Raw genomic sequence first — 16,388 nt, 5'->3', positions numbered from 1 at the left:
GAGGAAATAAAAACCAATGCTTTACGAGCATTTTAATAAGCAAAATAACCTTATTCCTTAATATAGCTCCCAATTTACTAAAATTTCAATACACTTAATTCTTCATTAATCTTTATTATATTTATCTCCGAAATCTCAATCGTGCCACATATAAATACATTAACACTAGAAGTACTAGGTGAGTCAAAATGACTCATTCATAAATTCTTTTACAATTATTGATTGTTACTTGACTGCTTCAAAAATACATTAATAGCATTTATCAAGCTACACTTCAGTTCCACCTTTATTCTAAAGACAAACCATTGTCTAATCCAAACCATTTCAAAGTTTCAAAGTTTCAAAGCTTCAAAGTACCAAAGTTCTAAAGTACGAAAGCTCCAATGTACAAAAGTTGGAAAGTTGCAAAGTTCTAGAATTCCAAAGTTCCAGAGTTTCAAAGTTTCAAAGTTTCAAAGTTTTAAAGCTTCAAAGTATCAAAGTTGGAAAGTTGCAAAGTTCCAAGGTATCAAACTACCAAAGTTGTAAAGTTGCAAAGTTTGAAAGTTCTAGAATCCCAAAGTTCCAGAATTTCAAAAGAAGCTGCACTTCAGTTCCACGTTCATTCCAAAGACAAGCCATTGATACATGAAAATTTCAGGAAAGCGATATTCAAATCTCCAGAAAAATTCCGTCAGCAAAGTTCACGCGACACAACGGCCAGCCAGTCGGAGCATAATAAATCCGTAAAACGTTCGCGTTCTCGTAGGATATGAACTTTGACCATTTTTCAGGCGGCGGCCGAGCTGAACCTGTTCCTAAAGCGCTCGCACCCGGAAAATCCAGACGCGGAGAAACCGGTCGTCGGCCAGAAATCGATTAGCCGTGTTTAAGGAAGCGATTCGAGGACTAGAAAATGTTGCAACCGTCGCATTCCGTCGCGCGGAATACGCGTCGTGCATGCTCGTCGAAACGAGAGCATCGATCGTTCCGAGTGCCGCCGTATTAACCACGGAATCCCCGTAAAAGGAGCAAGCGGAAGGTAAAGCTTCTCGGAGATATCTTCATGAAGCGTACCGACAAAAGGAGAACGAGAAGCCCGCGAGCGGGAAACTATCAGTTTATGCGATTGCCACTCGTTTAAAGCGAAAGACTTTTGCGAAGGGAGAGAGACTAGTCCGAGACGCGCAGTTCGTCATTAAATACGCTCGATGGTAGCGTATTTTATCCGGCGCCGGCGTTGTTTGGGCGAATGCTAGCGATGCGCGCGCGGCAATGAGCCCAGAGAGTAATGAGAGCGACAATAACGAGTTATGTGGCGTCGTTTGTTTATTAATTGTAGGCTGGAAGAAGAGGAGGGTGGAGTTTGAGTAAAGGGAGGAGCGCAGCTGTGTTTAGAGGTTCTCCGCGCCGAGAGTAACGAGGAGAATGGTAAAGAGTTATATGATATTCGTCGGATATTAATTGTGAGCGTGCAGGCTCTTTCAGCCTCGAAGAGAAGAAGAACGGAAGTATGCTCGGAGAGTGATTTTGAAATTAAACGATTTCAGATCATAAATCCTAATTCTAGTTATTAACCCTTCTACGGTTAACGAGATTAGTTACTGAATTTACTACTAATTTATGCTTAACTATACAACAAAGTGAATATCGTAAGTGGTAAATTGTTTTCCATCATCCTCACTTGTAAGCTTATAAAAGTCAGAGAAAAGAAACTACTAAATTATTCAATAATTAATAGCACTAAATTATTAAAGTGATTGAAATGTAAGTGATTAAAATTTCCTTGAAACTATAGGAAAGAAAATAAAAACTATCAGACGTAAATGAGTTCTACATATATTTTCTATTTAGCACTGGAGCGTGAATATTTACAAAATAATATTTCTAAAATCCAATATGCGTCAATTTGACGCGTCCCGTAAACCTAGTGTTAAAATATTCAATATTATAACTGGTGCAATATTGTTGCCTACAGAGTTCAAAGGGTTAATATTGTACATAAAACTTTGTAATTTTGCTGTATCGAACCGACCGACGACCGTGATTCGCCTCCCGAGTGCAAGGGTTAAAGTCGGATCGCCGCAAAACGATTTCCACGCCGCCGACCCACATTTCCATCCCCGTCGCCGTCGGGAATAAGGTCACTGTCCATCGAACCGCCCGGCGGAGTCAGGTAAAACCGTGACACGCGTGTGGCTCCGAAAGTGGCCGTCATCTTTTTTCGTCGAGGCGAGGTCGGGTGCAGCCGTGCGCGCAGATGCACGTCACTTTACGAGCGGCCCCGTCTTTTTTGCCGTCTGTGTTTGCGTTCGTCGTGTAAACGACGCGAGTGCCCGTGTCCGACGGCACGCGGGTGGCATGCATCCACGACCCACGGCGGTGAGCCCGCGAATAATCCGAATGATCCCGGATCCTGTCGCTTTGAGATCGCCAGGGCGAGAGGAAACGAAGAGAAATGAACGGTGACGTCCGCGAGAACCGACACACGCGAAAACTGTAACGGAGAATTCGTTTGAGCGGACACGATTCGCGAATTACCTTCTTGTTTCGCGATTTTCGGCGGGCAGTTGCCGTCGATTCATTTTATTCCGGATAATTTTGGAGATCGCGATGTGTAGGGGCTTTTGCTGTTCGTACTTGACGTTTAAGGGTGAATATAGGAACAGGAAAGGGGAGTTCCCGTTTCTTTGGAAGAGAAATCGAAGAGGAATATAATTTCCTCGGTGAATTTATACAGCAGAATTCCACGCTGTCCGAGAGCAAAGTAAATAAGAGGAGGAATGAAATATGAAACGGAAGCGGAGGGAATTCTATTTTTTCAGTGATTCTTTATTTGGTCCGAGTACCCGGGAAGGAATTAACGAGAAAGAAATAAGAGAAGGAATTAACAGGGTCCGGGTTTTCTAAGAATTATCGTTGAGTTCGAAATGCTCAGTCAAGAGTCTCGCTCGATATTAGACGGGAAAGGGTTGAAAAAGGCGGAAGAATAAAGAGGAAATTTATGGAGCTGTAAATTGCGAGCGAACCGGAGAAGCGGCACGACGGCTCGCGTTTAAAAGTCGAAGACTCGGAAGAATGCGGTCCGCGGATGTGCGGGTAATTATGAACGAGCTTATGCCAGGGATACGAATTGGACTTATGAATCACTACTGGCAGCTTTTAATCAGTCCAGTGCCCACGATCAGCGGAGAAAATATTAAACGCTGACGATTTTTATTGTTCTTGAAGGATGATGGTTTAGCTCATTAACGCGTATGCTCGCGTCCTGCTGGAGATTGGATATTGAATTGTAAAATGCTTGGATCTTCGAAGTTTTCAGATTTTCAAATTTCCGGGGCTTCAAGGCTTCAGAGTTGCGAAGTCTTGGAGGTCTACAGTTCCAGAGATCTAAAGCTTTAAAGTTTCAAAGTACCAAAGCTTCAAAGTATCAAAGCTTCAAAGCTTCAAAGTATCAAAGTTGGAAGGTTGGAAAGTTGCAAAGTTCTAGAATTCCAAAGTTCCAGAGTTTCAAAATTTCAAAGTTCCAGAGTTTGAAAGTTTGAAAGATTAAAAGTTTGAAAGTTCCAGAGTTTGAAAGTTTGAAAGTTTGAAAGTTTGAAAGTTTGAAAGTTTGAAAGTTTGAAAGTTTGAAAGTTTGAAAGTTTAAAAGTTTCAAAGTTTCAAAGTTCCAAAGTACCAAAATACCAAAGTACCAAATTTTCAAAGTTGCAAACTTCCAAAGCCCCAAAGTTCCAAATCTCCAACCTCGCAATCGCCGAGGCTTCAAAGTATCCACAACGTTAAAACACTCAACTCAAACCCTTGCAACCTGTAACATCTTCCTTCACTCTAAAAAAACGCTTAATCGAATTCACCAGCAGAAACATTGAACACGTTTTCTTGGAGACCACCCGGGACGTCGCAATACTATACGGTAGCAATTTTCAGTCAGATGGAGAAGATGGTCATGTTTTGCAAGTCTATCGTGCAGCGAACCAGAGTCCAAACGTTTCGTGATCCCAAAAACGGCGTCCCTTTGCCCAGGAGACAGACCGCCGTCAACCGCGAAAGGTTAACACTTTACTGAGCTACAAAGTACGACAACGAGGCTTTACATTCTTTAAAGGAGATTCGATGCGAATAGAGAAACGAAGAACAAACCGAAGAACAGGAACAAAGAGAATCTCGTCCCTCCATTATTCGCGGCGCAAGGATCTGCAACCCAGTCTCCTTAAACCATAGTTACGCTGGCTCAGCAGTTCAATAAATCACGGAAACACCGGTAAAAATGTTCGACGCGGAATCGCGCGGCTCCCTGGAAGACCTTCGAGCGTTTTTGCCGTCGGATCGCACATCGGGAGAGCCTGGAGACGCGTATCCTCGTCTCCTCGTTCTTCTCCCTGTTCTTTCCCCCCTCTTTTTCCAAACGTCAGATACAATGCGTACATCACTGGCAAAAAGGAGCGAATCCTTGACGAGTTGACTGATTATTGAATGGCTAATGCCGATGGGATTGTAAATGGAAGATCTTGAATTCTATTTGTACGTGTCTTTCCACTTGCTCGTTTGCCACGAAGACACAGGAAGGGATTTTTTTAATCGACACCGGTACAAGTGATTTTTATCGACATCGGATGCGACTCCGGTGAGAGAGGATACTAATCAACTGATTCCTCGTAAATGTGCACATCAAAGAGGTTCTCATCGTTTTTCAGTATTACCGGGGAGCTTCGGAACAGTGACGATTAACCTGTTTGCGGGATTAGCGAGTTTACTGTTAATTTATGTATAGAGTTTAATCAGAGAATTGGAGGAATCAGGATTTTCATTTCACGTCGAACAGAATTTAATAACTTTATCCTCTAGAAAATAACTAGTGAACCATTAACCCTTGCACTCGACTCTTAGTCATTACTTGGTTCGATACAGTAATATTGTAAAGTTTGACGTTTAAACTAAGCTTTGTATAATGCATCGCTATGTGAAATATCAAAGTAAAATACTTTTGTCCCTTAATTTATCGCAACAAGCATCGTCTGTATTTTATCAAAGAGTGTTGAATATTTCTAGCAGAAAGGGTCAACAGTAATAATTCGTTCGTACGGCAGGTTTGTACTGAAACAACGAAAGGAAAACGAAGCAGGAACAATGATACTCGCGCAGAGAATCGCGTGAGTAATGAAAATGACAACGATACAACGAGCGCAACTCGTTTTCACGGCGCCGTAACTAAACCCTGGAACCAGTGTGCCCAGCGACGACGTTTGTTAGGGGTTCAAGTGCGTTTTGTCGCGCGTGGAGGAGCGTAACGGCGCGGCCAGACGATGACACACGCTCGCCACCGAGTTCCATCGCGTCCACCGCATTTAGAGCTCGTTTCGTCTATTTCAGATGCCGAAACGTTACGAGGGAAACTCGGACATTCGGCAGGCAGCAGCCTCGGGCGCGATGTGGCTGCCCGCTCGGAACCGCGACTATAAATTCCATGGTTCACTGCCCCCTTCCGCCATCTTTGGATTCCGTGAACTCCCCTGCGGGGTGGACTTGATGTATCGCCGTGACGCCGGTTATGCGAACTATTATATCGCGGAGCGCTGTCGCTGTGTTTTCGTTGGGTCGGAGAGGATTTACGCGAATAGAAATTTGCGGGGCGTATTCTGAATAAAATAGAGAACCCTGGTGAAGCGTGTTGGCATCCGCCGTCCGTCGGGAACGGGGAAAAAGGCGAGAGGAAAGAGCGGAGCGAGGAGAATTGAGAAACGAAAGAGAACAGCGAGGGATCGGGAAAAGAGAAGAGAAGAATAAAGAGACGACAGCTCTGCTATTCCCTTTAGCAAGAGAAGAGGAGCAACGAGAGGACAGAAAATATCAGTCATCATCCACTTACTTCGACCATACTCAATTTGCAACCGTCCAAACACTCCGTGTAACTAAACCATCGATCGAAACGCAACAGATGCCGTCTCAACGGATCATCAATGGTCTTCGAAACTTCATGGACATCCGCGAATCCTCGAACCCTGGCGAATCAATCGTACACAGCATCAATCCCATTTAGAATCCGGTTTGGTTCCGCGTGAATCGCGTTGGGAACCTAGACAGCTCGATAAAGACGTCAACCGGTGATCACCAGAAGAGCTCTACGTCCCGGCGATCACTTTGACCAAAGCACCAGGTTTCCTGGAAACGGAGGATCTCCCGCGGACACGATACTGTTTCTTTTTCAACGAGCCCATCAGAATCCTCTCCGTCCTCCCAGGACGACCCGCTGCATCGCGCATTAAAGGTAAACGGCAAGCAACACGATCCTCGATGATCTCGCGAACGTGACACCGGGTGCCCTGTCCATCCCGGGACCGACAAACATCTAGGACGCAGTTCGACGCGACGGGACATCCTGGAATCGAAGGATTTGTCCTAGAAATCGGCAATTAAACGTGATTTAATGCGATCTACGCTTCGCCGCAATCGCTTCGCTCGATGTATCGCTCGCACGATTCGCCGGGAAATGTTCGTCGTCATCCTTTTTCATTGTCTTCTGCGTTTGATTTGCGCTTTTCAAGAGAACCGCGTGAGAAATACTGACTCCTGGATTCCTCGAAGTAACACGGCATACTTGGAATGTACGTTGGCGTTTGAATCTGATTTTTTCCAGTGACTGTACGGCGTTCGTAGCGTGAGTATCGATTTTTAGGGGTTTTCGGGTGTGCGACAATATGGCGCGTGGAGCCGACAATATGGCCGCTCGGAAGGTTGAGATCATGCGTAACTGTCGCGGTTTGTGAGAGAATACGAAGCATTGTAAATTTATTCGTCTATTATTTGCAATCTTGTATTTACAGTATGAGTATAAAAATATCTATAGAATATATAGAGTAAATGTAAAGCTGTAGTTATGTAATGGAACAAAGATATCCCTGAAGACAGTATTTTCACGCGTCTGTATCTATTGTTTTCGATCGATTTTATTTTCAGTGTAACATTCGGTTAGAAATCATGTACAGTATGACTGTCAAATAAATTTGAAAGCTAGTTAGCGAACCGCAGAGGTATTCCTGACCGAACGGCGTCGAATATCGATACTCGAGCGTGTCCCGATACCGGTGGCAGCTGATCCTAAAAGCCTCGTGGCGTTTTATTTAAAGAACCCGCCACGGTTTCACGTACGCAACTACAATCGCGGCGAGCTGCGGCTGCCACCGGTCTAAATCCGATGTCCCGTAAATCATCGCGGCCGTTTACGAGAGTGCATTTCGTTCCCGAAGGTGCACGCCGAACGATCCCGTGCATCGCGGTATTCAATCCGAGACCATCTCTTCTATTTCGAACGTTCGTTAATCGGGCTAAAATTAAATTCAGAATCGAATCGGTTAGAAAGCGATTTTCCTACCGAAGCGACGCGACACGCTCGCGAACGAGCTTTCAAACGGGACAATGTTGAAATTCACCGTACCATGAATCAAAAGCTCTTGGTTCACTTTTTTCGAGGCACGAAAATACCAACGGATGCCCGAGCTTTTGTGTATTTGACGTTGACACGTGTAACTGCAGAGAAACGGCGGAACGACAGTCGTAAAACAATAGTCCGACTCGACTGTTCTTGTCGTTTCTCTTCTGAACTGTGAATTATCGCTGGTCTTTAGATATTTCTTGTTGTTACTGGATATATCTGCGAATATATCGCACTCGCAGCGTGATTTCTTGTGTAAGATGTAACAGAACGAACGTTCGAATCAGATTGCATTGAGAATTGTTGCATTACTCTGAAACAGACTTGAAATTTACTACTGGCGCTCGAATAATTCTTGCTGTAGCTATTCGAACTCTTATACAAAATTAATCTAATCATTGAACAATTATAATTATTAACTTGTACCTCCAGTAATATATTCTTTCCTTAAATCAACCTCCAAAAATATTAATTTCAAGAACTATTCTTATGATCAGCGATTATCATTCTAAATAACCAAAACGTCTTCTTAAAGGATTCAAAAATACAACGTTTTTATTGGAAAAAATTTGTTAAACGGACAGGTAGGTTTCGCGCGTCGCAAACGCGTCGTCGGCGAGTAGTCGTAAGATGTACCAAAGCATCGCCGCGTAATGGCGGCCACGCCGCGCGACACAATCCTATTTTTGCGGGTGCACCAGACAGTTGGACGTCTCCTCCGGCGATTCTATTTGCGTATCATCGCGGGACAAACGATACACGAACGACGGTGACGGCATTTTCGGCGCGGATACTGTTGTTGTTTGCGGCCGACGAGTTTTCCTTCGAGTTTCGGGGCCAAAGACAGCGAAGAGGAATCACCGCTAATGACTATGCTAATCAGATTACTGTAATCTCTTCACGGTAGACATGCTCGGATAGTATGATTTCCTTTGAAAAAATAATATCCAGGAAATTTCTAAAGATACGACTTAAATTATAGTTTCATACGATTCCTGAAACTCTGCAGTAATCAGAAAGCAGTCATTAACACGTTAATCGCCAGTCACCGATGACTGACGCTTCTGAGTTACTTGGAAACAATCGTAACATGCAAGGTAACCGATGTCGAATGAAGATATTTAATACCGTAACGAAGTTGATAACAACGCACTGCAGGGATTGCAATAATTAATAAATATCCCCGCTTCTCTGCTACAAAAGAATAGCACGAAATACGGTCAAGATTTTCGTGCTTAACGTGTTAACCAAATCAAAAACATAGAAGTCATCCTCCTCTTAACATATGCACATCAGTAATTATTTCAGATTCTGATTGCTTATTTAATAGGAAAAAAGGAAACTACTGATCTCTTGCTATTTGACTAATTAAATCATTTGTCTGCGACTTAATCTTTCAAATACGAACATCCGATCTCGTTGAAATGTCGACATTCAAAGGGTTAAAACACAAGAACCAACTAACAAAATGTCCAAAACATCTCCTAAGAAGAACACAATATGTTTTAACAAACCAAAAACTGCGAAGAAACGAAAATTCAAGTACCCGTTGCCAAGTGTATCAGTCTGAAAGGAACTAGACCAAGGATCACCGAGCGTTTATCGAGCGGTCGGTCGGCGCGAGGTAACGCGCACCGTCCGATTTGCATTTCTCGCGATGACACGCGTTCCCGGCGAAACGAGAATTCCCCGGCGTCCATGAAACGCCGATTCGTCGTATACACGCCGGAAAGTTTTTCCACGTCCGATACCAGTTTTATTAGGCGTGTAATGGAACGTGCTGCGATATTTGCCGCTCGTTACCTCGCCTCCGGGCCCCTCGAATCCGCCTCGTATCGCGATTTTTCCCGCGGTAATTACGCCGATTAAAGTATCCGCAAACCGGGGACCCGGTCGACGATTTCGCGATATCGTTCGGACCGATATTTTATTGCGTGTACGAGTCCATCAGCGGAACCGGCGCGTCCTTGGATCGCACCGCCGCTAGATCATCCGGAATTATTCCTATTTCCCTCCCCTCGAACCCCTCCGTTTCCCCTCGTTTCTCTCATTTTTTCCCGTTCCCCCCTTTTGGACGTCGCCCCTAGTTCCATCGGGATCGTTCGATGATCCCGTTCACCCTCCGTCCCGCGCTACCCGTGTTTGTGTATCTTTTATCGGCGCTATTCATTGCGCGACGACCGCGTCAATTAAACGTTTACTGTTCAGAAAATTTGTAGTTATAAATGAAATGGCACCGTTCACGGCGACATATCACGTGTCTCTATGACCGGCGAGTCGCCGGTCTCGTTCCTTTTGCACGATCCGTTTTAGTGTTAGTGTTTTGTCGCGACTCCGCCAGTTATACGGGGTGGTTCGACGGGAATTCTCGCGGGAATGTCCCGTGTATCGAGGGAAATAAACGAAACGGAGAAATATTCCCAGCGATAGAGTTTCGTGAGAGGCATCGGGCATTTTTTACGCTCGTAAATTTAATGTTATAGGCTGGCTAATGTTCATTCGGAAACTCTAGAAGTTACTCTAGTAAAAAGAGCATCGAACGAGAAGATATCCGAACTACTCAATTTTTCATTTTTTCAACATTTCTGCGCTGATAAATGCTGCTCTTATCTGTTCAAATTTCTAATATTCCAGTATATTCGAACACCGATTACGAACTAGTCGATACATTCATCATCGAGGAATAATAAAAGAGTAATTAGATTCCACAGAGCCTTTCAGCAGTCGTTTAGTAATTATTGCGCGCGTTATTTTGGCGCAATAAAAATCGCGAGTCGAACGAACATCCGCAGTTGAATCGCTTCGGACGCAGGATATATCCCAGCGGCGAGCGCGCGCGTGCGTTTGCCGCGGAACCGGCACTTTCCCATAAATCATCGGGCCGGAGGATAGGAAATCCTTCGTGCGGCACGTACCTACGTAGCGTACGTACGGATCGATCGATCGATCGGTAACGGGTTAATCGATGCGTCGGCCATTATCGGATCAATATTCCATGGAAAGCGCCGCTCGTTGCCTGGTAAGCAATTGAATCACGTAAGTGAAGCGCCGTCGCTAATGCTTAAAGGGATCTTCGACGAGAACCGGCGTACCGGTCACGTGGGGGACAGCACTTCCTGTTAATGTTCCGTCCGCCCGCCGCGACGTGTACCAACAACGGGCCGTCTTGTACCGATCCTCCACGCTTTGTTGCCACTCGGTTATTACAACCTCGGACTACGGGCATCGTTAATATCTTCCGCGTCTTCTACTTCTGCCTCTATTCGCCGGATTCTTTCCATCTCCTTCTCACTGGAGAATTTTGCAGAATCGTTTCTGCTAGGTTGGAGTGGTGTATGCTAATATTTCGAGATGTATTTCCGAATTATATAAACATTTCTCTCGGAACGTTGAGAATATGTGTAGTATGAGAGTTCAATTTTTTCGGATGCGCGCATAGAGATTAGTGAAAGCAAAGGGTGTAGGATGCATGATTTGAAATTACTGACGGTTCGATTGTTGGGGAATGTACTAAATGAAAGCTGTAATTTTGAGAATTGGCAGTTTGGAAGTATTCGAAGAGCAGTTTGTGGAGTAATTGAAAATTTGAGAATCTCAACCTTTTGTACTATATCTTCCACTGTAATTGCGTTACACTGGAAAAATACATTTTATTCCCATTCTACGTCTACGTTTACTTCAAAGCGTGACAATTGGCGTCAAACGAACGGGAGAATCTTGGAAAACGAAGAAAACCGTAAGAAAACTCGAATATACTGGAAAACCTCGATCAACTACTAGAAAACCTTCAACCATCGAAAAATCGCGAACAACAGCAGACCCCAAAATATCCAGGAACAACCGGAGAATCCCTGTAAATCACGAAACTAGAAAAATCCACTCTGCAAAGCACGAATAACTCGAAGCCACTATTTTTGCTCTCGTTCGATCATACGCAGCCAGTCTTTTACGACGGAAGGATAAACGGAAAAAGATAGAAGTGGCCAGCGTGTGTACACCAGTCGTGCCTTTTTGCCGTGGATTTTATCCAGCCCCGGTCGGCTGTACCTAACTAAGTCCCGAAGATGGCGGGATCGTAAGTGTTCCCCGCAGAAATCGGTGAAATCCCGCGGCGGCAATAAGAGGAAAAAGCGTGTCGCGGGGATCCAGGTGCCTCGTTAAAAGGAGCTTGGCTGCCGCGGCCGCAGCATTTCTACGACCGGGACAATTCATATGATAATAACGCGGCACGTTTTTCAAACGGTGGCTCTCCGCGCGCGGGAACTGGTTCTCGATGCGACTCGTGTTCCCGATGCGATTTTTGCGCGTCTAGGGGCCGCGGTTTTATCTTTACGGTTATGGGTGTGCCTGTCGAGTACCGATCTCCCCGGCTTTTCCGAAATCCTCCCTTCGAACGGAGGGGTTAGAATCCTAGCCGCGTCGAAGAATATTCTCATGGGATGCTGGTAAACACGTATGCTAGCTCAAATCGACAGTTTCCAGGGATGCTAAATGTTTAGCTGCTGTGATGGGCTCTAGATATGGAGAGTCAAATAGGGTTGTCAGAGTATTGGGTTATTGTTAAGAAGCTTTGGAAGTAAGAACGATTGAGAATTTTGAAAATAGAAATATGAAAACTGGAAAAATATGGGAACCTTCAGACTGTCGAATGAAAATTGCGGAGGCTTTGAAATTATTAGAACCTTTGAAAGTATTGCAGAAATTTGGAGAATTTAGAGAAGTCTTGGTAGTTTGACCCTTTGCACTCGAGAGGTGACTCTCAGTCATTTGATTCGATACAACAAAATTACAGTGTTCTATATCATATTAAGTTTCGTAGAATGCATCAATGCGAAGTATTTCTATAAAATAGCTTTGTTTCTCAATTTACGTACATTTTCTCATTAGTTCGTTCGAAATGTCATCCACGTCTCACAGAAAAATGTCGAATGCTTCTAATGAAAAGCTTCCGAGTGCAAAGGGTGAAATTAAGACGAAGCGTTCGAAAGATCATGAACATCCTTGAAATTCAAGAGAAACTGTCGATCGTTTGAAAAGTTCTTCGAAGGAAATATTCAAACGATTTGCTTACTAATCGAATGAGCCTCCTAATTACGAATAATCGCGCATAGTTAGCGAAGAAGGCGTCGATACCATCTCGTTCCGTGTCTAAAACGTCCCTCGTCCCTAATACCAGAACAAGATCGCAGCGTCGAATAATCTACGAGGGTCGATATCGCGCCTGCGGATCTCCGGCGTGATGAATAATCGGCTCGCAAGGACGAGAAGGGATCGAGGACTCGTTTTAATTGGTCGTTGTTTGTTAACACATCGAGCAAGTGTTATTTTCTGGCCGACCGGCCTTGAGGCCGACGACGATCGATCTCTCCCGGGCACCGGGGCGGTCCTTTTTTCCCGAGATCGAAATCGTGGGGCTTGTTGGACGATCATTGGGACTCGTCGAAGTTAATGAGGTAATCTCTGGCTGGACGTTACAGTCCGATTCGTTCGGGTGCGCCCGTGCGTGAATTATTGTGCATTTAGTTACGGTTAATCGGAATGAATTACGATTAATGTTCGAAACGAGAAAACACGTGTAATTCAGATAGTCTCTGTACACGTCGCGTTAAATACGTATAAATTTGAAATCAATCTTAACCGCGGATAAGCCGAAGGGATTTGTGAGTCTGTCGTCGCCTTTGTTTACAGGAGGATTCGAAGAAGTGGGAATAATGATTTACTCACATCTCTTCAGGTTATCTCCTCGCTGCCATATTGGTCCTTGGAGGCTTCTGGATCTATCGAGAAATCTCTGGAAAATAAGAATCGTAACTTTTATTGACGATGATTTATCTCCGCCTTCGAACGAGAGTTTAGTTATTTATTAGTTTCTATAAATCATCGATTTGACATTAGGCGCAAACATACATTATGTCTTTAACATCTCTATTTAGTATCTAAAAATCTCAACTCTCCCAAGGAACCTCGTAAAAATCACGACGATCAATTACTACCGACTTCCCAGGCATCCGTTCGAAAAACCATCGGCCGAAGAACCTAATTTACATATCCAGCCGAGGAGCTCGCCGCGGTAAGAATGGCAGCGCCATATTCGTCGCCAGAAATCTTCACCTCTCCGAAAGAATGATCGCCGCAAAAAAGGAACGCCTCGAACACGACCTATTATTACTAATTGCCTGTCCTTATTTTCTAAATACAAGGTTAATTGGACGGCGTACGGTCCCGAGTGGCGTCCCGAAAAGGAATACGCGACAAGGTTGCAAAACGATGAAAGAAAAACGGGCCCGGGGACATGTACCGTCGCGGGAAACGATGATTGGCCGTAATTAGAAGCGATCCGTGGCTGCGCGCGCCGGCCTTTATCTCGTGCGCGCCGGATCACGAAAAAATCGGGAATTCCAGCCGTGGGATCCTCATTAAAAGGCTCGCAGATAGCGCGACGCAGGGCTACCGGACCCGATCGGTTGTTCGCGTTTCAAGTGGCCGCGCATTGAATTTCGTTCGATTACCATTCGGCTCTACCAGCGAGCTGAATTAATTTCCCCTTCATTTACACGATCGTTGAATACCGTGCTCGAACTACTCCTGTCGTACGGTTTAACACTTGCCGTTCCGCTGGGGGCTGGCGAGATTACAAACCGAAGATACGAAGAGTTACTGTCCGGAAAAATCCTTGGAAACTGGCCGGCGAACGGAGGGGTTGCTGGTTTTAGACAAAGAAACTATTCCAGGGGACATTGATTCGTTGCAGGTGTTCCGAAGCGAATAAATTATCATCGAGACGGTGGAAACTCGCTTTCGGTGTATTAACCCTTTGCACTCGAGAGGTGACTCTTAATCATCACTTGATTTGACACTAAAACTATAGATATTTAATGTTAACCCTTTGCGGTCCGAAGTGCTCTTGGTTTCTCGGTTTGAGGTTCACGTCGACTTTAGTTCATTCAATTACAGCTTAACATTAGGTTTACGGAACACGTCAATTTTATGTAGATTGAATTTTATAGACATTATTTGGGAAATGTTTCAATCGGTTTTCGTTGATCCAGTTACACGAATAAGAATCCTGATTGTTTCTACATCTACAATTTCCGAAATCTAAATGAACGAATATCAACTTCCCCTGTTAGAATGTTACACTCGAGAATATTTTTCTCAATATTCATTATTTCCTGATGAAATGTCAATGGTACATTTTACAATTAACACGAAGAAATACCTTGCATAAATTAAGCGACGGAAATATTTTATTTCGATGTTCCATCCATTAAATTTTATAATTTTGCTGAGTTAAATCAACTGCCGAGTGAAATTTATTCTTCTAATCAGGGTGTTTCTTTAGAAAATGGCGTCGAGTAAGAACGTTTTATATCTTTGTATGGATATTAAGTTTGAATGAATTATTAATGTTTCTCGTTTGTATAATTGATGGTTTTAATGGCGTTAATTACTCAGCGTAGATTTCAATTAATCTTTCTCGAATTTCTAATTTCTTTTCGACTGGGAGGCACCATTTCCTTTTCAATCACGTTATCGGACAGTTTCGTTCGTGCACGCGAGTTATTCGGGCAGGAATGACGGCGAGATTGCTGTCGGTGGGTGGTAAAGAGTTTGATGCGTTTTACGCGATAAGAAAGCAGGGGCACGAGCATTCCGGCTAGAAATGCACTGGTTCCGCGGGACGGCTGATACCTCTCGCGAGCTCGTTACTTGGGTAATGTACGGGCCGCGGATTTTACGCGCGCACGATATATTGGTACGCGCAGAACGTAACGGTACGCGAATTTCAGCGGAGCTTAATAAACAACCCCCTCCGTACTTGGAGCTTAATAAATTCTTCGCATTAGAAAACGAACAGTTCTTTAGTTCTGGTTGTTTTAAATACAGATTCGAAACTTTCGTAGAAACTTCTATAAAGATAGAGATCGTTATCTCTGTGAGATACATTATCAAATCAAGCGAAGGAACTATATACAAATGATATAAATTTCAAATAAAAAGTAGAATTCATAAATCTAATATCAGTCAAAATAATAATAGAATTCACAAATCTAATATCAATCAAAATAACAATAGAATTCATAAATCTAATCTACTTTTCATTTTCACCCACTTTAACCCTTTGCACTCGAGAGGTGACTGTCACCATTTGATATAACAAAAGTACAAAGTGTCGTCTATAAAATAGTTTTGTCTCTTAATTTCCGTATTTCGTAAGTTTTCAAATAGCATCATCGTAAAGCGTCGAACGTTTCTATTGAAAAGTTTCCGAGTACAAAGGATAAAAGCAGCATCTAATAATCGTATGTTTCATATCTTGAACATTATTAAATAATTCCAGGGAAGAAATTATAATAACTTCTGCAGAACTCTTCCATAGAACCAGTATGAATGTGTAATTAGCTGGGAAATTCACATTGCGAGAAGAATAAAGGTGCAGAGGCGGAACCAGACGAGTCGCGACAAGAGAAGGTACAAATTCTCGGTTTACACCCTACAGGCGTATACAAAGGGCCGTAGAGGAGGCTACTTAACGGTCGCAACCCTCTAAAGATAGCGTGGCTGGGTCCGCCGGTCCGTTTACCATTCTCGTTTTCTCCTTCTTTCGAGATCGCAATTTATAGAAGCACTCGGCACCTGTCACCTTCCCCGTGGCCAGCGTTTCTGCGACCAGAAATAGCGGCTGGAGAGAAAGGGAGGCAAAAGAGAATGCCTCGAACAGGGTGGAATGGCGGAGGCACAGAAATTTCGTCAACCTGTGTACTTAGGGTGCACGTGTTCCTCGGAAAGCATTCCTTTCATTCCCCTCTCGACGTCCCGACGAAAATAACGGCAATTTAATCGCTATCTTTACCTTTAATAATTTAACCAGTTACGCGTGGAATTTTGAAAAATCTCTCATTGCGCAATAAAATCAAATAACGAAGTGTATACTCAAATGCAGGCCAAATACTCAAATATATCCTAACGAAAAACT

General features: G+C 43.8%; 1 long non-coding RNA gene across 2 annotated transcripts in view; it reads right to left on the bottom strand.

Moving 5' to 3' along the window:
- The window catches only part of LOC116431628 (uncharacterized), a 209,440-nt gene that overhangs the window by 8,983 nt on the left and 184,069 nt on the right, over positions 1-16,388 (bottom strand). For both annotated transcript variants that reach the window (XR_012999950.1, XR_012999951.1), the window contains one exon: positions 13,136-13,202. This is a non-coding gene — a long non-coding RNA (uncharacterized LOC116431628). The remainder of the gene's footprint in view (positions 1-13,135; positions 13,203-16,388) is intronic.

The sequence above is a fragment of the Nomia melanderi genome, chromosome 13 (assembly GCF_051020985.1).
Source record: "Nomia melanderi isolate GNS246 chromosome 13, iyNomMela1, whole genome shotgun sequence".
NCBI lineage: Eukaryota > Metazoa > Arthropoda > Insecta > Hymenoptera > Halictidae > Nomia > Nomia melanderi.
The sequence above is the reverse complement of the archived record's forward strand: the minus strand, read 5'-3'. Positions and strand labels throughout refer to the sequence as shown.